We start from the raw sequence: 17,831 nt of genomic DNA, 5'->3' as shown, positions 1-17,831 counted from the left end.
CGGTCATGTCTACATAGTTCTCGAACCCGAAGGGTCCGCACGCTTAACGTTACGATGACAGTTATATTATGAGTTTATATGTTTTGATGTACCGAAGGAGTTTGGAGTCCCGGATGAGATCAGGGACTTGACAAGGAGTCTCGAAATGGTCGAGACGTAAAAATCGATATATTGGACGACTATATTCGGACATCGGAAAGGTTCCGAGTGATTCGGGTATTTTTCGGAGTACCGGAGGGAATTCGTATTGGGCCTTAATGGGCCATACGGGAAAGGAGAGAAAGGCCCCAAAGGGTGGCCGCACCCCTCCCCATGGACTAGTCTGAATTGGACTAGGGAGGGGGGGGCGCCTCCTTCCTTCTTTCTCCTTCTCCCTTCCCTTTTCCTACTCCAACAAGGAAAGGAGGAGTCCTACTCCCGGTGGGACTAGGACTCCCCCCTTGGCGCGCCCTCCTCCTAGGCCGGCCGCCTCCCCCCTTGCTCCTTTATATACGGGGGCAGGGGGCACCCCATAGACACAACAATTAATCATTGATCTCTTAGCCGTGTGCGGTGCCCCCCTCCACCATATTACACCTCGATAATATCGTAGCGGTGCTTAGGCGAAGCCCTGCGTCGGTAGAACATCATCATCGTCACCACGCCGTCGTGCTGACGAAACTCTCCCTCAACACTCGGCTGGATCGGAGTTCGAGGGACGTCATCGAGCAAAACGTGTGCTGAACTCGGAGGTGCCGTGCGTTCGGTACTTGATCGGTCGGATCATGAAGACGTACGACTACATCAACCGTGTTGTGTTAACGCTTCCGCTTTCGGTCTACGAGGGTACGTGGACAACACTCTCCCCTCTCGTTGCTATGCATCACCATGATCTTGCGTGTGCGTAGAAATTTTTTAAAATTACTACGTTACCCAACACTAAGGTGGTGGTGTTGCCGCTGGTGGCTGTGCTGCTTCGGTGGGGTAGTGGGGCTTCCGGTGGTGTTGACCAGGGCGTGGATGCGCATGATCTGTGATGGTGCTTGGCACTCCGGCGTGTGGCAATGGTGGTGCGTGTCCGGCGGCTCCGACGCTTGGAGCTCGCCAGGTGACGCGGGTGGGCAACGGGTGGGCAACGGCCGGGCGTGGCCGTTGCTCGGCTGTGGGCGGCGGCGTGGGGAGGCCGGTCCTGCGCATGGTGGTGGCCTCCTGGTGTCGTGGCGCTTCACGGTGGCTCGGCGGCTCTAACTGCGGCTGTGGCCGGCTTCTCCGGCACCGGCTTGTCTGCGATCGTACCGTTTCGACCTTCGCCCCATCTCCTCGTCGTCCGGACACTACTTTCATCGAAGGGTTAGCCCTCTCCCAGTCGCGGTCCATCGCTCGTCTCACGCCCGGTGCGGCAGGATCGAGCTCTTCTCACTCACGGTGCAGCGGGACTGACCTCATCCCTTCACGGTGCTGCAGGACCGAGCTCGTCTTGCGCTCGGGGCTGCAGGACGAGCCGATGGATCCAGTTCTGGCTGAACTATTGGGTCTTGACGCTGGGGTCGCCCAGGGGTGCGAAAGATGGGACCTTTCCGCTCGTCTCTTTGGTTGCGGTAGCGGCGGGTCTCGGATGAGGCGGTGTCATGGTCTTGGATGCCGGGACGGCGACCCTGGTGGTGGTAGCGCGGTGCTCTTGGGCAGAGCCCGTGGCTTGGTGCTGCCCGGTGGCCATGGCCGTGCGGGTGGCATGGTAGTAGCCGGGGTGTGGCGTTCGGTGGCGGTGAGTGTTGGCCGGGGTGAAAACCTGTTCTATCTTTGGACGGACCGGCAGTGGCGAAGCTCGTTCCCTTCTTGAAGGCGTCGTCGTGACTCTCATTGCCCGTCATGTGGCTCCAGGGAAAACTCTGATCCTCGGATGCGGCGGTGGCGGCGCTCCGGTGTTACCTTCCTGAAGGCGCCGTCTTAGAGCTCATGGTTCGTCGTATGTGGCTTCATCTATTGGCGGTGGTAGTGCTAGGGGTGGTGTTGCAGCGCTCAACGCCTATGTATCCTGTCCTGGGTGTGTGATTGCTGAAAACGTAGACTACTTTAATTGATCATCCAAGTGAGTAGGTTAGGATATGAACTGACTTTCGGCCAATTTTTCAATTGATCAGCGAAGTGAGTAGGTTAGGACATGAACTCACTTTCGACCAATTTTCAACACGCTGACAGCCATGATGTACTAACAGATGCACCACTGGTAGAAACGATGTGATGACAGTATTAGTAAATTCACAAAGGCACGTAGCGAAGCAAGCATGAATCCACACTTCAGAACCTACACGTGCGCACACATCAAGCAATGTTCACAAGTTTGAATTAATCACCGTCGGTCAAACTGCAGATGTGCTTAAAATGGGCTCAAAGCCCCTGGAACCATGTGTCAGGAACTACCTCTCGATTTACTCCATGAATTCGAATTCGAGCTACAATCCGTACAGCGAGAGGGGAATCGAGGGGGAAGGAGGAACACACACACTACACACAGCCTACAGGCCAACTAGTCGTTTGCCACCGCCTGTCTGTCATTGGAGAGAGGGGGAGGTATTTAAGGAATTACAAGGCCCAAGGCCCATTCTGGGCCTGCAAGCTGAGTGGGTAGGCGAGGCTTGCGGGTGGGTCGCCTGTTTGAATCTTCTCCGTCTTGGCGCGTCGCTTGCCTTATCCTCCTTTGTTGAGATGCGGCTTGTCCCCAAGCCGGCGCTCGAGGAAACAGTTGTTTGAGCGTCTCCGAGTCTTCCCAAGTGGCCAATTCTGCTGTACTATCTTACCACTGAACCAGGACTTGTAGGATCTTTTTAGCACCCCGGGTCACAACACGGCACTGAGAATAAGCTCAGGAATTTAGATGCTGGCCGCAGGTGATGGAAGAGCTGGCAGTACCCGATGCTCTGGCTTGAGAACCTTGTGAAGTAAGGAAACGTGGAAGACAGGATGGACCTTGCATAATGCTGGCATGTCTAGTCAGTAGGCAACCTCACCGATACGTCCCACAATTGTGTATGGAGCATAAAACTTGTAGGCTAATTTGTGATTGGCACGAGGAGCAAGTGAAGCTTGAATGTATGGTTGCAACTTTAAGAACACCGAATCACCAACCGCAAAACCCCTTTCTGTGCGGTGTTTGTCTTCCTGCACTTTCATACGTTGTTGAGCCCTTGGTAGTTGTTACTTAACTGATCTGAAAACCACCTGTCGCTGGTCCAACCACTGAGATACGTCTTGAGAAGCCATGGTGCAATCTGGGCCAATGCCAAAGTGTATGGGGTGATAGCCGTAGATAATTTTAAAGGGAGTTTTGTTGGTAGCTGAGTGCCAATTGGTGTTGTACATTCATAGAGGAGAAGCCATTTGGCCCATTTAGTAGGATGAGTACTGACAAAGCAACACAGGTAGCATTCGATCTGTTGATTTACTCGTTCTGTCTTTCCATCAGTCTTGGGATGTCTGGTTGAGCTCATGCGCAACTGAGTCCCTTGAGCATGGTGGAACATCTCTTTCCAAAATGTACTAGTGAAAATGCGATCTCGATCAGAGGCAATGGATAGTGGCATGCCATGTAATTTTTAAACAGTATCCAAGAATGCTTCTGCGACAGTCACAACAGTAAAAGGGTGCTGGAGAGGAATGAAGTGCCCATACTTAGTGAACTTGTCAATCACCACCAAAATACATTTGTACCTGCCAGATACTAGAAGTCATTTGATGAAGTCCAATGTAACCATCTCCCAGGGCAGATTTGGTACTCGCAATGGTTGGAGTAGACCAGGATAGGGCAATGGTTGGAGGCGCCAACCACCGATAGAATTCTATGATTGGGAAATTGGTTATTGGGAGGAGCCGAGGAGGATGGGGTGAAATATGAAGCTTACATGCAAGGATTCAGTGGTTTAGGGTTTATAAAAAATGTTGTACGATAATTGGGTAGGGTATGGGCATACCTATGGGCATAAAATTGTACCCATACCCTACCCGCAACTAATCGGGTAGGGTTCAGGCACTACCCATGGGCACAAAAATGTGCCCATACCCTACCCATGCGGATCAGGTACCCATGTCCATGGGTAAAATTGTCATCCTTATGGATGACACAACCTACCAAATCTATAATTTGGTCCTCCAAACTAATTTCGTCCGCTTCTCCATCTACCCCATCATCCCATCTCTCCCTCTCCCAAACCCCAGCCCCACGATGGACTTTAATCCGGTATTTCGGCTGCACCGGAAAGAGGTATGTCGAGTGACGACAACTCTGAGGACGATGAACCTGGGGTGCCGCGGCAGGAGCAACACCGCCGTCGGGGTGAAGGCACAGGCAGCGGCCAAGAGCTTGCCGTCAATGGAGGTCTCACAACATCCGAGCACGTACCCTCCTCTTGTGGTACCTTCTTGACTGCCCCACCCCTCGCCCACGCCCTTTCAGAAGCTCCTCTAGGAGGGGTCCCATGGCTTAGCTTTGGCTCTCGTTCTGCCACTACTGGTCATGCCGAGGGACAACTACACCCTCTACTTCAGTACCCGTTCCTTGGTATTTTTTTTGCAATTCAACTCTTCAAACTGGAGCATATATGTTGATGCATTGGCATGTCCTGCACTTCTCTCGCCATGAAACCTTTTGTAATTCATGTGCTTGTGACAGGAGGTGATGGATACATTGGCACACATGCTACACTTGTCTCTGGAGGGACAATAGTTACCATTGTGGTAAATTTCCTATTTCCTATTTCCTATTCCCAATTTATAATTTTGTTCTTATATTGTAACAACTTCGGTAGTGAGAGCAACTTATGCTATAAGATCTTCACAAGTAACCTTTATAGATGGAACATGGGAGCTGTTTCAGGTGTTCCGGGGACTGTTTCCAGAGCCTGGCCTCCATCTATATGCAATGACGCGATGCAAAATATGTATTCCATCTCTTCCTTGCGAGGCCCTGGGTGATGGTGACGATGGCATCGAGGAGTGAGGGTCAAAGGCGGCTGGTTGTGTGAGAGGTAATGGAAAGAGGCCTAGAATGACAACATTGGTGGCCTATAATCTGTAGTTTATTTAATAATATTCTTCAGTTAGTTAGAGATGCTCAATTTGGCTTTAATCTGCAAGTCATGATCATTTGTTTGCACCAATAAATGCCTTGCAATCTTGTTTCAAAATGAAAATATGTTACCTCTCAGTTCGAGTCAAGCGTGTTTTCTTTCAGTTTTCTCAGTTGTTAGTTGTTAGACTTTTAATATTATTATTTTCTTGATCGATTTTACAATAGCACATATACTCATGAACCCAACCACATTAGCCAACGTGGGTACATAGACTAGGAGTTCTATAAATATTCATATCACTTGATGGAATCCTGGGCATAACAAATTGAGTGCTTAACCTATTTGAGTAATTAGTGCTTGACTTAGTAATTGGAGCTATTACCAGAAGCAACATAGTAGAGGGGGCTTAGTTTCCATCGGAAGATTCCTTTTTATCTTTACCCATTTGGTCATGCTTGATAGTGATATTGCATGAAAGATCACATGCATGAAATACTTGCTTTGTATATGCATGAATAACATATGTTGCTTCACTTTTTAGCAATCTGCGTTTGTGTTTTCTATTGTTTCCTTGTTGTACATACATCGAAAATCAACTGTTACTATAAATGTTTGTTTTTTCCATTTCAAGTGACACCGAAATGTGATCTTCAGGTACTGAATGCTCTATCGAAAGAGGGGATAGAGAAACATGTTTGTAAATGGGGGCACTATTACCCACATTTTTCTTTAGATGTAAGAAGAATTGTTGGTCTTCTAACTTTTGTAAGTGCAAAGATATCCTTTTTGTGTAATAACTCATGTCATTCAAATAATTTGGCCTTCAGCAAGTTTTCTGGCATAGTTGTCAATACCATGTTGGTTATTTTGATTCGCATCAGGATTTTTCCCTGTATGTTTCTTTTATTGTGGATCGCCACCCATGGCAACGCATGTTGCACGGGCATATCAGTTGCATGCCCAACAACGGACATCATATTGTTTTGGGGTAATGCACGAGATTCATCTGTATGTTCAACGTGGCAACGCACGGTTACACGGGCATATCAAATGCATGCCCAACAACAAACATCATATTTATGTTTCGTGATAATGCACAAGATTCATCTGTATATTAAACGTGGCAACACACGGTTGCACAGGCATGTCAGTTGCATGCCCAACAACGGACATCATATTTCTGTTTCGTGGTAATTCATCTGTATGTTCAACATGGCAATGGCTTAGGAGACATCAGATCTGTCTTCTTGGCTGGAGGGGGGGGGTTGGCAGGGGACTCCTCCTTGGTGATCGGTACAGTGTGAAGGAGAGAGGGTTCAATGGTAAAAAGGTGAGGTGGATGTCATCTGATTTTAAAGGACATGGCTCCAGCGATAAATGTGCCGCTACGGTGGGAGACCGAGCGGGCAGGGAATGTCTGGCAGAAAAATGGTAGGATGTGTCGTGGGGTAGGGCGTTGTGTTGGGACCATGTGTTGGAGATAACGGGACGGATAGTTGGGCATATTTCTTCCCATATATGGGATGGATTTAGGTGAGCCGGACTGTCTAGGCGGTTGAATTTTGGGGAGCCTGCTAGACGTCTTTTTGATGTCCGGATCCTTCCAACATATGAAGAAGAAATAATCTTTGACCATAATCATTTATTTGATTCATTTGTATGCATGCATCCTAGATTCGTCACGCTAAACCTGTAGGAGATATGCCCTAGAGGCAATAATAAATGATATTATTTATCTCCGAGTTCATAATTATGTTTATGTTCCATGCTATAACTGCTATGGTTCTCGAGTCTGCAATAACCACGAGGCTCGGAGGAAGACTCATATGCACGTGTGGAATAATAAACGGTAAAATGTATTCCTAGTCTGGCCTCTAAGACTAGCTCAAGTGTTGCATGATGGTTATGTTTTCCTGATCATGGGCATGTCTATGTCAGCAACCTTGAGGGCATAATGTTAAGAGAACATTTGTGTTGAATCGACCCGGCATGATGTTATGCTATGAGATTCATTCGTCACAAGTTTATTGGTACATAACAAAGAGATGGTTAACGTTTGCATGATTCCTTAGACCATGAGAGTATCGAGTTTCTTCATGCTTGCTTCATGAACTTTGGGGTTTGTTAAACGTCATCCGTAAATGGGTGGCTATTACGGCGGCTTACGGGTTCATGGAAAAGTGTGTCAAGTAACTTGATAGCTCAAGATTGGGATTTGCTCCTCCGACGATGGAGAGATATCTCTGGGCCCTCTCGGTGTTACGGTATCCATCATCGTCTGGCCAGACACTTTGTGATTTGATCACGGGGATGCCGGAACACGATAACGAGAAAAGAGAGCAATACCGGTAACGAGGTAACTAGCATAGTGGACAAGTTGTTGATCCACGGGAATGCCAACATGTCTCACCTCGGGTATTTGTAACATATCGCGAAGCAACAGGAATAGCACACGGCAACTGGAGGTTCACTCGAATATTTATTCGTGTGGGTATAGGGGTCAATATGGGTGTCCACGGCTCCGATGTTGATCATTGATCGGAAGGGGTTCCGGGTCATGTCTATACTTCACCGAACCTATAGGGTCACACGCTTAAGGGTCATCTATCTGCTGAATACTAGACAGGGAGTCTGAGAGAAAATCACCGAAAAAGTTTCGGACACCGAAAAGTTTCGGACAGCGGAATCGTACCGCAAAGAGAGGTCATCGGATAAGTTTCGATGATACCGAAAAGTTGTTTCGGGATACACCATTAAGTCAAATTGGTTTCGGCACATGCCTGATAATTCTTGGAGGATGCCAGAATCATTCTGGAAGCTTTTTGGAATTTTCTGAGATAAAAACCGGAAATGTTCCGGAGCTGCCGGAGCCACTTCAGATGCGTTTCGCAGATGAAAATCACTAAAACCGGAATTGTTTCGGAACACGTTGAAAATCATTTTAGTGGGTACTAGAAATGTTCTTAGCCCACATAAATATTTTCAGTTCGATCAGACGCTGAAAAATGTCGCCGTGAATAGTGAAAATCAGCTTTATGGTTACTTTATGGAAAGCCACCTTTTGGGGCTTTGCTCCAAAAGATCTTGGGGATGACATGGATGGATAGGAGCCATTTTTTGGGCCCCTCATGGGGGTGTGGCCGGCCACATGGGGTATCCCCCCTTGGGGACCCTCTTGTTCCTTGGTTTCACTCCTAGGCCCTTGTGGAAGGACTTCATTCATGTGCATTTTGGGTTTTTTGTGAAACTACCCTACCCCCTTGGGATTTCCTATAAATAGAGGTGGAGGGGCAGCCCTCCACACTCATCCCTTGCTCTCATACACATGCCATGCATTATCTGGCTTCTTCTCTCCCTCCCACGAAAAGAGTTTCGTAGAGCCGTAAGGCTGTCTGGGTTCCGGCAGGAACTAGTTCTGGACGGCGAAGCCCTGCCGGATAGATGACACCGTATGTGTGCAACTCTGTAGAGAGATCGTAGTTTCGGTCTTAGTTCGTGAGTGCCTCCCGAAGGGCTGTCCGTGTGACCGTCCGAGTTTCGAAGGTCCTCCCGAAGGGCTGTCCGAGTGACCGTTCGAGTTTCGAAGGTCCTCCCGAAGGGCTGTCCACGACACCGTCCGGGGGGCTATTTGACCGCCTCCTGGAGGGCTGTCTAAGGAGCAGATGAGGGTATACATCCTCGCGGTTGGGAGGTTGTAAATCCTAGCTGCGGGGATCTGCACCGCCGATCGTCATCGACTCTACTTCCCGCTGCGCTACGAGTCGGTAACGAAAAAGATCAAACCATGTATGCAGTCTCCATAGTGGTCCTAGGCTGGTGCGTAGGTCGGAAATTTTTTGTTTTCTGCTGCGTTCCCCTACAGTGGCATCAAGAGCCGTGCTATGCGTCGATGCAGGTTTCGATCTAGAATACATGGAGATGTATGGGTATTGCATAATATAATTAGGTAGTAGATGAGATCTATTGCTGAAAATTATTTATGCGGGTGACAGATGAAATCTGTTACCCGAGGTTCTTGTTGCTTCCCTAGAATTTGCGTTTGCTCAATCTCGAGACAGCATGGTGGAATTTGACAAAGTTCTGGCAATCCGTGATCCTGATTGATCATGGAAGTGCTATCAGTTCTTTGGGTTCTGCCGTAGTCAAAAGAAAGATGAAATTCGCAGATGAAAGGGCATTGCAGATATGATCTGCACGTGGGTCATGCGTATGACGAAGTTTAGTATGGGGCTCGAGATTTAATTATCCCGTGTTTCATACACCCCGAGATGTTAATCTAGCAACCTGAATAATCATACTTGATGATAAAACGTTGGTAGCTGCGGTTTAAGTCAAAACCTTAGAAGCCACGTAAAATAAAATTTTGCATAAACCTATTAGAGGCGTCTAACTTGGTTTTGCAGGATGTGCATGTGATGTGGTATAGCAGTGCTCATACTAATTCGATTATGTATGAGATGACTATATGATGTAATTTGATTAACATGACCTGCGTGTCATGATTCGGCATGATGGCTGGAGCCATATGATTGCATTTTAATGACCTGCGTGTCAACCTTGTTGTAATGCATTATTTTGTTAGCTATAGAGATAGCAATATTATCTGGTGCATCGATAAGGTGGTGGCAATCTTCGTGAAGGTGACCACCGACGCGAATGCCGAAGACGAAGAAATGAAATACTTCTCCGTCAGAAAGGGCTATACCATATCATGCTATTATGAATTGCCTGAGATGTTTATCCCTTATGATGCACCCTTCTTGATTGCGCAGTAGTCGCTTTTATTAGGGTGATCTCTCACTTAAAATATCAAGTAGTTAGTGTTCTCCCAAGTGTAGCACCGTCACGGCACCTATCTTTTCGGGGTGCGCCATGGATGCATGGGTACGAACGATTAGAGAAGTGTGAGGCGGGTGAGGTCAGACCTCGCAGCAAGATCACTTGGTTGTCTTGACGTTCATGGCAGGATCGTCCTGAGCTCGGAACACACGCATCGAAAGATGAGCAAGAGTCACATAGAGATGTGATCGGCAAGTTGGCCTACCGATTAAAATTCCCGTTATGAGATGATGATTCTATGGCGATGAATTGAAGTCTGGATCTTGTATCACTGAAAATTAATTATGAGAGATATTGATTTGAGTGGGAGCGTACTGTTGAATTAACATGTTTAATTCTCAGTGCAATTAATTATGAACACTGTCTAAGTGTTTCTTGCAAAATAGTTGTAGAATAATGGCTCGCGTTTCCACCTTCCCTATTAAAATTGAATAACTGTTAAATATCTGGTTAAAACTTTACGATTGGTAACGTAATATGAGGATTGTCCTCAAAAGTGCCGAGAAGGACTTTGTCCTATCGCATGATTTCCGTATCCTCCCGCTAAAGCTATGGATCATGTGACTCTCGTCCTTCGATCCAAAAGCTATAATTCCGTTTCAGTCAAGTGCAATATGTTTGCTTCCATGAAACCCAAACTTCGAAAGTTGGGATAGTTATATGATATTCATGGAACTGAAAATTATTTTCAGATACAAACAAAGCAATGTTTGTTTGCAAGTATTAGTAAAAGTGTTTACTATGCATTTGACTGTTGGGAAAGGGATCCAGAAGAACGCCTGTCATATAATGAAAGGTGAATAAAACAACAACTTAAAGAGAAAGGAAGTGTCCAAAGGGTGTTAGTATGACTTACACGCCTAGGAAGTCCGGGGCTAACGCCACTCTTAAGTTGGGTGCTTCTTTTGCGAGTAGGAGAAATACTAAAAGTTAAACTGTTAGAAGTAAAAAGGCAGAAAGAAAGATGACTGGAATATCCAGCTCATGTATGAATGTCATACAAGTTTTTGTTGTATAGTAGGCTGGTCAAAGATATAGTTCTTGGGAATTATGGTTAAACATGTTAATCCCTAATTCTTGGGTATTGTGAGTTAATCACAAAGATACCCGCTCGATTGCATTCAATTGCGAATCACTGTAAGAGCTATTGTGGCCTAAAAAGACTAGCCAGAAATGAGGTTAAGGTATACACAGGGAACATAGTAAATGTTACTATACCTTCCATCGGTGTATTGCCGTCTATATTTATTTTCATAATTCATTTAGAGTTTTACAAACTCTAGCCCATTGCATAAGGTATCTTGCAAGAAGGTTGTTCATAAGAGAACCTTTTATGTTCGATGTTATGAATAACACAAGGGCCATACTTTCATTATGAATGAGATGTATGTTATGAATATTGATAATAATACAATACCTCTGGGTTTACTTTCATAATTCATTTTAGAGTTTCATACACTCTAGCCCATTGCACAATGTTTGTTGCAAAAGAGTTGTTCATAAAAACAACAATTGTTGTTAAGTATTATGAATAACATGAAGGGCCATGCTTCCATCCATGATGGGACGTATGTTATGAATATTGAGGGCAATATGATACATCCATAACACTGACGCTAAATGTCGCAAGACTAAAAGAATACCACACAAGTGTGGCACTACATTTGGTCACATTGGAGAAACCCGCATGGAAAATTCCATTATGATGGATTTTGAAGTCTTTTTGATTTTGAATCATCTGACACTTGCAACTTTCCTCCGAAATGTGAAGTGACTAAAATACCGTTCATAGGCAATAAGGAACGAACAACAAACTTATTAGTGATCATACATTTGATGTGTGTAGTCCGATAAGTGTTGTTAGTGGTGGATTTATTTATCTTCAGAAATGACTCAAGTAGATATATGGATATTTACTTGATGAGACGGAAGTCTGGATCTTTTGAAATCATTCGAAAGGTTTTCAAAAATGAAGTAGAAGTTATTGTAACAAGAAAATTATGTTTCTGCAATTTGATTGCACAAAGGAATATTTGAGTTACATGTTTAGCGAATGTCTGATGAGTTGTGAAAGGGGTTTCATAACTTGCACCTCCTGGAACACCACTGCAAGTGAAAAGTCCGTGGAGATGTAATCTAACCATTTATGACATGGTAAGGTCAAAGATGACATAAATAAATTTGCCATTATCCTTTTTAAAGTGATGCTTTAGAGACTGCGGCTTTTACACTGAAAAGAGCTACATCGGGTCTGTTGAAATGAAGCCATGGTATGGTACGCCCAACCATGTTATATCTTTTCTTAACATTTGGAATATGGGGCTTGTGTAAAAGGTTACAAACCTATTCCAAATCAGACAAGTGCTACTTTGTAGGTTATACCAAAATGTTGGGTATTCCTCCCTCACTATACCGAGGCAAATAGTTTTGCCGCGAAACGGTATGCTTTTAAAGAGAATGGTTCTTTCAAAAAGGTGAGTGGGAGAATAGTGCAACTCGACGAGATAAACAGTATCTAAGTCATCAGATCAAAGGAAAGAGACCTTGGAAGTAATTCCAGAGTTTCCTACTGCGACTGATACGGAAGTCTCTACAATAAAATGTATGAACTTCGGTCGAACTTGCAGCTGAACCACGTAGGCAAGGCTCGTGCAAACCTCTCAGGTGCGCAAACGAGATATTGTTGTTAGACAACATTATACCTACGATACACAAGGAAGCGTTGATGGGCCCTGACTCCGGAATTGGCTAAATGCCAATACAACCCAAGTTAGTTTCCATATAAGTGATTCAAGATTAAAACCTTGATACACCTTTCGGAAGACTTAGAGTCTAAAGAATATTTATGGAACTTAAAACTGATATGGATAAAAATGTTTTATCCATAAAGCTCGACTTGTTGAAATAACAAGTTCAAGAGTTGACTACGATGAGGTTGTTTTCATCGTAGCGATGCTTAAAGTCGGTTCGGGTTGAACTAGCAATTAATACATATTTCAATCATGAGATATGAAACATGGATGATAAAAGGATTTCCATCTGATGGAAATGAAAGCTAGGACTTGTATATGATACAGTCCAAAGTAATTTGTCGATCCAGAGGATGCTAGTAGGTATGCAAACTTCAGAGTTCCAGCAATGGACAGAAGAGAGCAAAATGGAGTTGGAATCTTCGTGTTTTGATGAAATGGTCAAAGGGGTTTTGACTTCATCAATGGGTAACGAAGATGCTTGTAATTCAAGAAAGTAAGTGGGAGCGTAATAATATTTCTAAAAACCTTATGTGCTTGGCACATTGGTAATTGGAAATATATTTCTTGACACGAATTAGGACTTCATTTGAAAATAGTTTTTCGATGAAGTGCTTAGGCTAAATAGCCTCAATATTAGGCATGATGATCTATGGAGATAGATTTACCTAATGGGGCTAAGCAATGAATACATATTGACAAGATGCTAAAACCTTTTAGCATTTAAAACGCCAAGGAGTGATTCTTGCCAAAGTCACATGGAAGGAGTTTTTGCAAGACTCGGTGTCCCAAAACACTGATGAGTAAAATACATGATGCAGATTCCACACACTTTTGTGTTTGGATTAATCATGTATTCCATGGTATGTAAAACAACCAGATATGTCCGATACTCCCAAGGTGTTGCGAGTATGGATACTAAAGTGATCAAAGTACTGATCGTGGGACAACAGTGAAAGATGTCATTGAGTACTAGAGTAAGTACTGATGATATGTTTTCTTGCAAGCGGAGATCATGAAGAGTTCGTTGTAAAATGTTACATCGATAGTCTTCATCTTTTCACCGTGCGATTTTTGATTTAAGTTAAGGGTTTTGTGTAACACACAATGTGGTGGCACAGTTAGTTGGAATTTGTTCAAACTAGTTATTGTGGCGAATTCTATAACAAGGGCTAAGTATGTTGACGCTTTAGAAGCGACAAAGAAGATGTTGAATCATATAGTTCATTCATGAACTTAGTATAGTTCCAAGATGGCTTTTGACAATGGGACACTACTGCAGGTAGTTGCTCCATAACTCAGTCTGAGGAATCCAGGTTCGACCTGTGATTCACATACATACAAAGCCAAGTCCACACAAAATATGAATTTTGTGAAAACGTGAAAACGCGAGGACATGCATAGATACACACGGAACTGAAGTCGTCAGATCCGTTGGACATCAGGCTATACCACAAGCGAAGCATATTTACACCGGTGTGCCACAGGTGTAAAGTGCATTAGCATTAACTAGATTATTGACTCTAGTGCAAGTGGGAGTCTGTAGGAGATATGCCCTAGAGGCAATAATAAATGATATTATTTATCTCCGAGTTCATAATTATGTTTATGTTCCATGCTATAACTGCTATGGTTCTCGAGTCTGCAATAACCACGAGGCTCGGAGGAAGACTCATATGCACGTGTGGAATAATAAACGGTAAAATGTATTCCTAGTCTGGCCTCTAAGACTAGCTCAAGTGTTGCATGATGGTTATGTTTTCCTGATCATGGGCATGTCTATGTCAGCAACCTTGAGGGCATAATGTTAAGAGAACATTTGTGTTGAATCGACCCGGCATGATGTTATGCTATGAGATTCATTCGTCACAAGTTTATTGGTACATAACAAAGAGATGGTTAACGTTTGCATGATTCCTTAGACCATGAGAGTATCGAGTTTCTTCATGCTTGCTTCATGAACTTTGGGGTTTGTTAAACGTCATCCGTAAATGGGTGGCTATTACGGCGGCTTACGGGTTCATGGAAAAGTGTGTCAAGTAACTTGATAGCTCAAGATTGGGATTTGCTCCTCCGACGATGGAGAGATATCTCTGGGCCCTCTCGGTGTTACGGTATCCATCATCGTCTGGCCAGACACTTTGTGATTTGATCACGGGGATGCCGGAACACGATAACGAGAAAAGAGAGCAATACCGGTAACGAGGTAACTAGCATAGTGGACAAGTTGTTGATCCACGGGAATGCCAACATGTCTCACCTCGGGTATTTGTAACATATCGCGAAGCAACAGGAATAGCACACGGCAACTGGAGGTTCACTCGAATATTTATTCGTGTGGGTATAGGGGTCAATATGGGTGTCCACGGCTCCGATGTTGATCATTGATCGGAAGGGGTTCCGGGTCATGTCTATACTTCACCGAACCTATAGGGTCACACGCTTAAGGGTCATCTATCTGCTGAATACTAGACAGGGAGTCTGAGAGAAAATCACCGAAAAAGTTTCGGACACCGAAAAGTTTCGGACAGCGGAATCGTACCGCAAAGAGAGGTCATCGGATAAGTTTCGATGATACCGAAAATTTGTTTCGGGATACACCATTAAGTCAAATTGGTTTCGGCACATGCCTGATAATTCTTGGAGGATGCCAGAATCATTCTGGAAGCTTTTTGGAATTTTCTGAGATAAAAACCGGAAATGTTCCGGAGCTGCCGGAGCCACTTCAGATGCGTTTCGCAGATGAAAATCACTAAAACCGGAATTGTTTCGGAACGCGTTGAAAATCATTTTAGTGGGTACTAGAAATGTTCTTAGCCCACATAAATATTTTCAGTTCGATCAGACGCTGAAAAATGTCGCCGTGAATAGTGAAAATCAGCTTTATGGTTACTTTATGGAAAGCCACCTTTTGGGGCTTTGCTCCAAAAGATCTTGGGGATGACATGGATGGATAGGAGCCATTTTTTGGGCCCCTCATGGGGGTGTGGCCGGCCACATGGGGTATCCCCCCTTGGGGACCCTCTTGTTCCTTGGTTTCACTCCTAGGCCCTTGTGGAAGGACTTCATTCATGTGCATTTTGGGTTTTTTGTGAAACTACCCTACCCCCTTGGGATTTCCTATAAATAGAGGTGGAGGGGCAGCCCTCCACACTCATCCCTTGCTCTCATACACATGACATGCATTATCTGGCTTCTTCTCTCCCTCCCACGAAAAGAGTTTCGTAGAGCCGTAAGGCTGTCTGGGTTCCGGCAGGAACTAGTTCTGGACGGCGAAGCCCTGCCGGATAGATGACACCGTATGTGTGCAACTCTGTAGAGAGATCGTAGTTTCGGTCTTAGTTCATGAGTGCCTCCCGAAGGGCTGTCCGTGTGACCGTCCGAGTTTCGAAGGTCCTCCCGAAGGGCTGTCCGAGTGACCGTTCGAGTTTCGAAGGTCCTCCCGAAGGGCTGTCCACGACACCGTCCGGGGGGCTGTTTGACCGCCTCCTGGAGGGCTGTCTAAGGAGCAGATGAGGGTATACATCCTCGCGGTTGGGAGGTTGTAAATCCTAGCTGCGGGGATCTGCACCGCCGATCGTCATCGACTCTACTTCCCGCTGCGCTACGAGTCGGTAACGAAAAAGATCAAACCATGTATGCAGTCTCCATAGTGGTCCTACACTGGTGCGTAGGTCGGAAATTTTTTGTTTTCTGCCGCGTTCCCCTACAAAACCGCACTGAAAAAAGGACAACGGTCCAATTTTTCTAAAAAAACATTCATCGGATGACTCCACCGCATCGCGGCGCAACCCGACCCAAAGCAGCGCACCCCGACGCAGCGCGGCGCAACCCGATGCGACCCAGCGCACCACAGCACGACGCAACGCGACGCAGGCGCGCGCACGATAGTTCTGGGTCCCACGGATATAATCGCCGGTATATATATTATTAGTACTAGGACATATGCCCGTGCGTTGTACCGGGAGAAACAAATTCTCGCACTTACATGAGAGGCATGGTGCTCCTGGTTGTAACTCAGCTCAATCATTGAGGCGGCCTAGGCATGTGACCACGAGACGTCGAACCAGACCGCTCCATGTATACAAGAACCCTCAATTTTCACCATCTGAGATCGTTCAATAAACAGTTATACCGTGCATCTGGTCCATACGTAATCCCTCATACTCCCACTCGATTTTGACTTATATTGTTGTGGACTTGTTTCATGTTGGAAGGGCGGGTCCTGTATGTATGTGTGCAACTCGAGGCCCAGTGGCCTAGTCCCTCAAACCCCTGCTGTCCCGCGTGCCTCCATAGGGCTCGGGCACCACCTAGTAAGAGTGGTCTAGGCCCGAATGTCATCTCCTTCTCGGCTTGGCTTCTCCTTGGTCCTCCCTTCCCTTGAGGCTTTGACACACAATTAATGCCCACAATGCACCGCTCTCCTATGGAGCAAACATCAGTTGTAATGAATTAGTCGTTCACCAGGTCGAAAAATTGGGTCTCGACACAAGGGTCGATGCTTTTATCGATGATGAAGAAAATGACGGGTTTTGTGAAACAATATTTAGTATTACAAAAAATGGTTAGCATGCCAAAGGACCTAGAGTTAATGCATCTTCAGTAAACCGTATTATAAATAATTATTCCCTATTTTTTTGTTAGTTATTATCTCGGAACACAAAAGCCATAACTTGGTTCTTATAGCATGCAAAATATCTTTGCTTAGTTGTAGCTTTGACCAAATCACCAGAAGAACGGGCACCAGCCTGCAGTGTGAGTGTAGATTAGCATTTATTTGAAGTGCCATTATGCTGGCCTTTCAAGATATGGTTTACTCGGATTTCAGTTTCAGAATTCAACAAAAAAACTATCTTAAATCCCAGTGTTATCCCTAAAAAAATCCAGTGTTACGAAAACATATATAAGAAAGGCTATGCATCTAGGAACATGCAACGTCCCTTCTGAATAATCATTAGAATCATTAGATCACTAAACTATTAGCAGAAGGATGTAAGTTTAGCCTAACAGAAAAGGATCACTAAGTAAGTTTATGCTTCCAAGCACAGAGAGAAGGACATGATCAGCAATGGCAAAAGCAAATATTTACTACATAGTAAATAACCTGATATAGTTAAACTGTACACTGAGATGTAGAAACTTAACTCTACAGTCTCCGGTGCAGGCTGCAAAAAACTTAAAATCCCTATGTTCT

This window comes from Aegilops tauschii, chromosome 2, assembly GCF_002575655.3.
Source record: "Aegilops tauschii subsp. strangulata cultivar AL8/78 chromosome 2, Aet v6.0, whole genome shotgun sequence".
In the NCBI taxonomy this organism is placed as follows: domain Eukaryota; kingdom Viridiplantae; phylum Streptophyta; class Magnoliopsida; order Poales; family Poaceae; genus Aegilops; species Aegilops tauschii.
Note: the sequence above shows the minus strand (reverse complement) of the source record.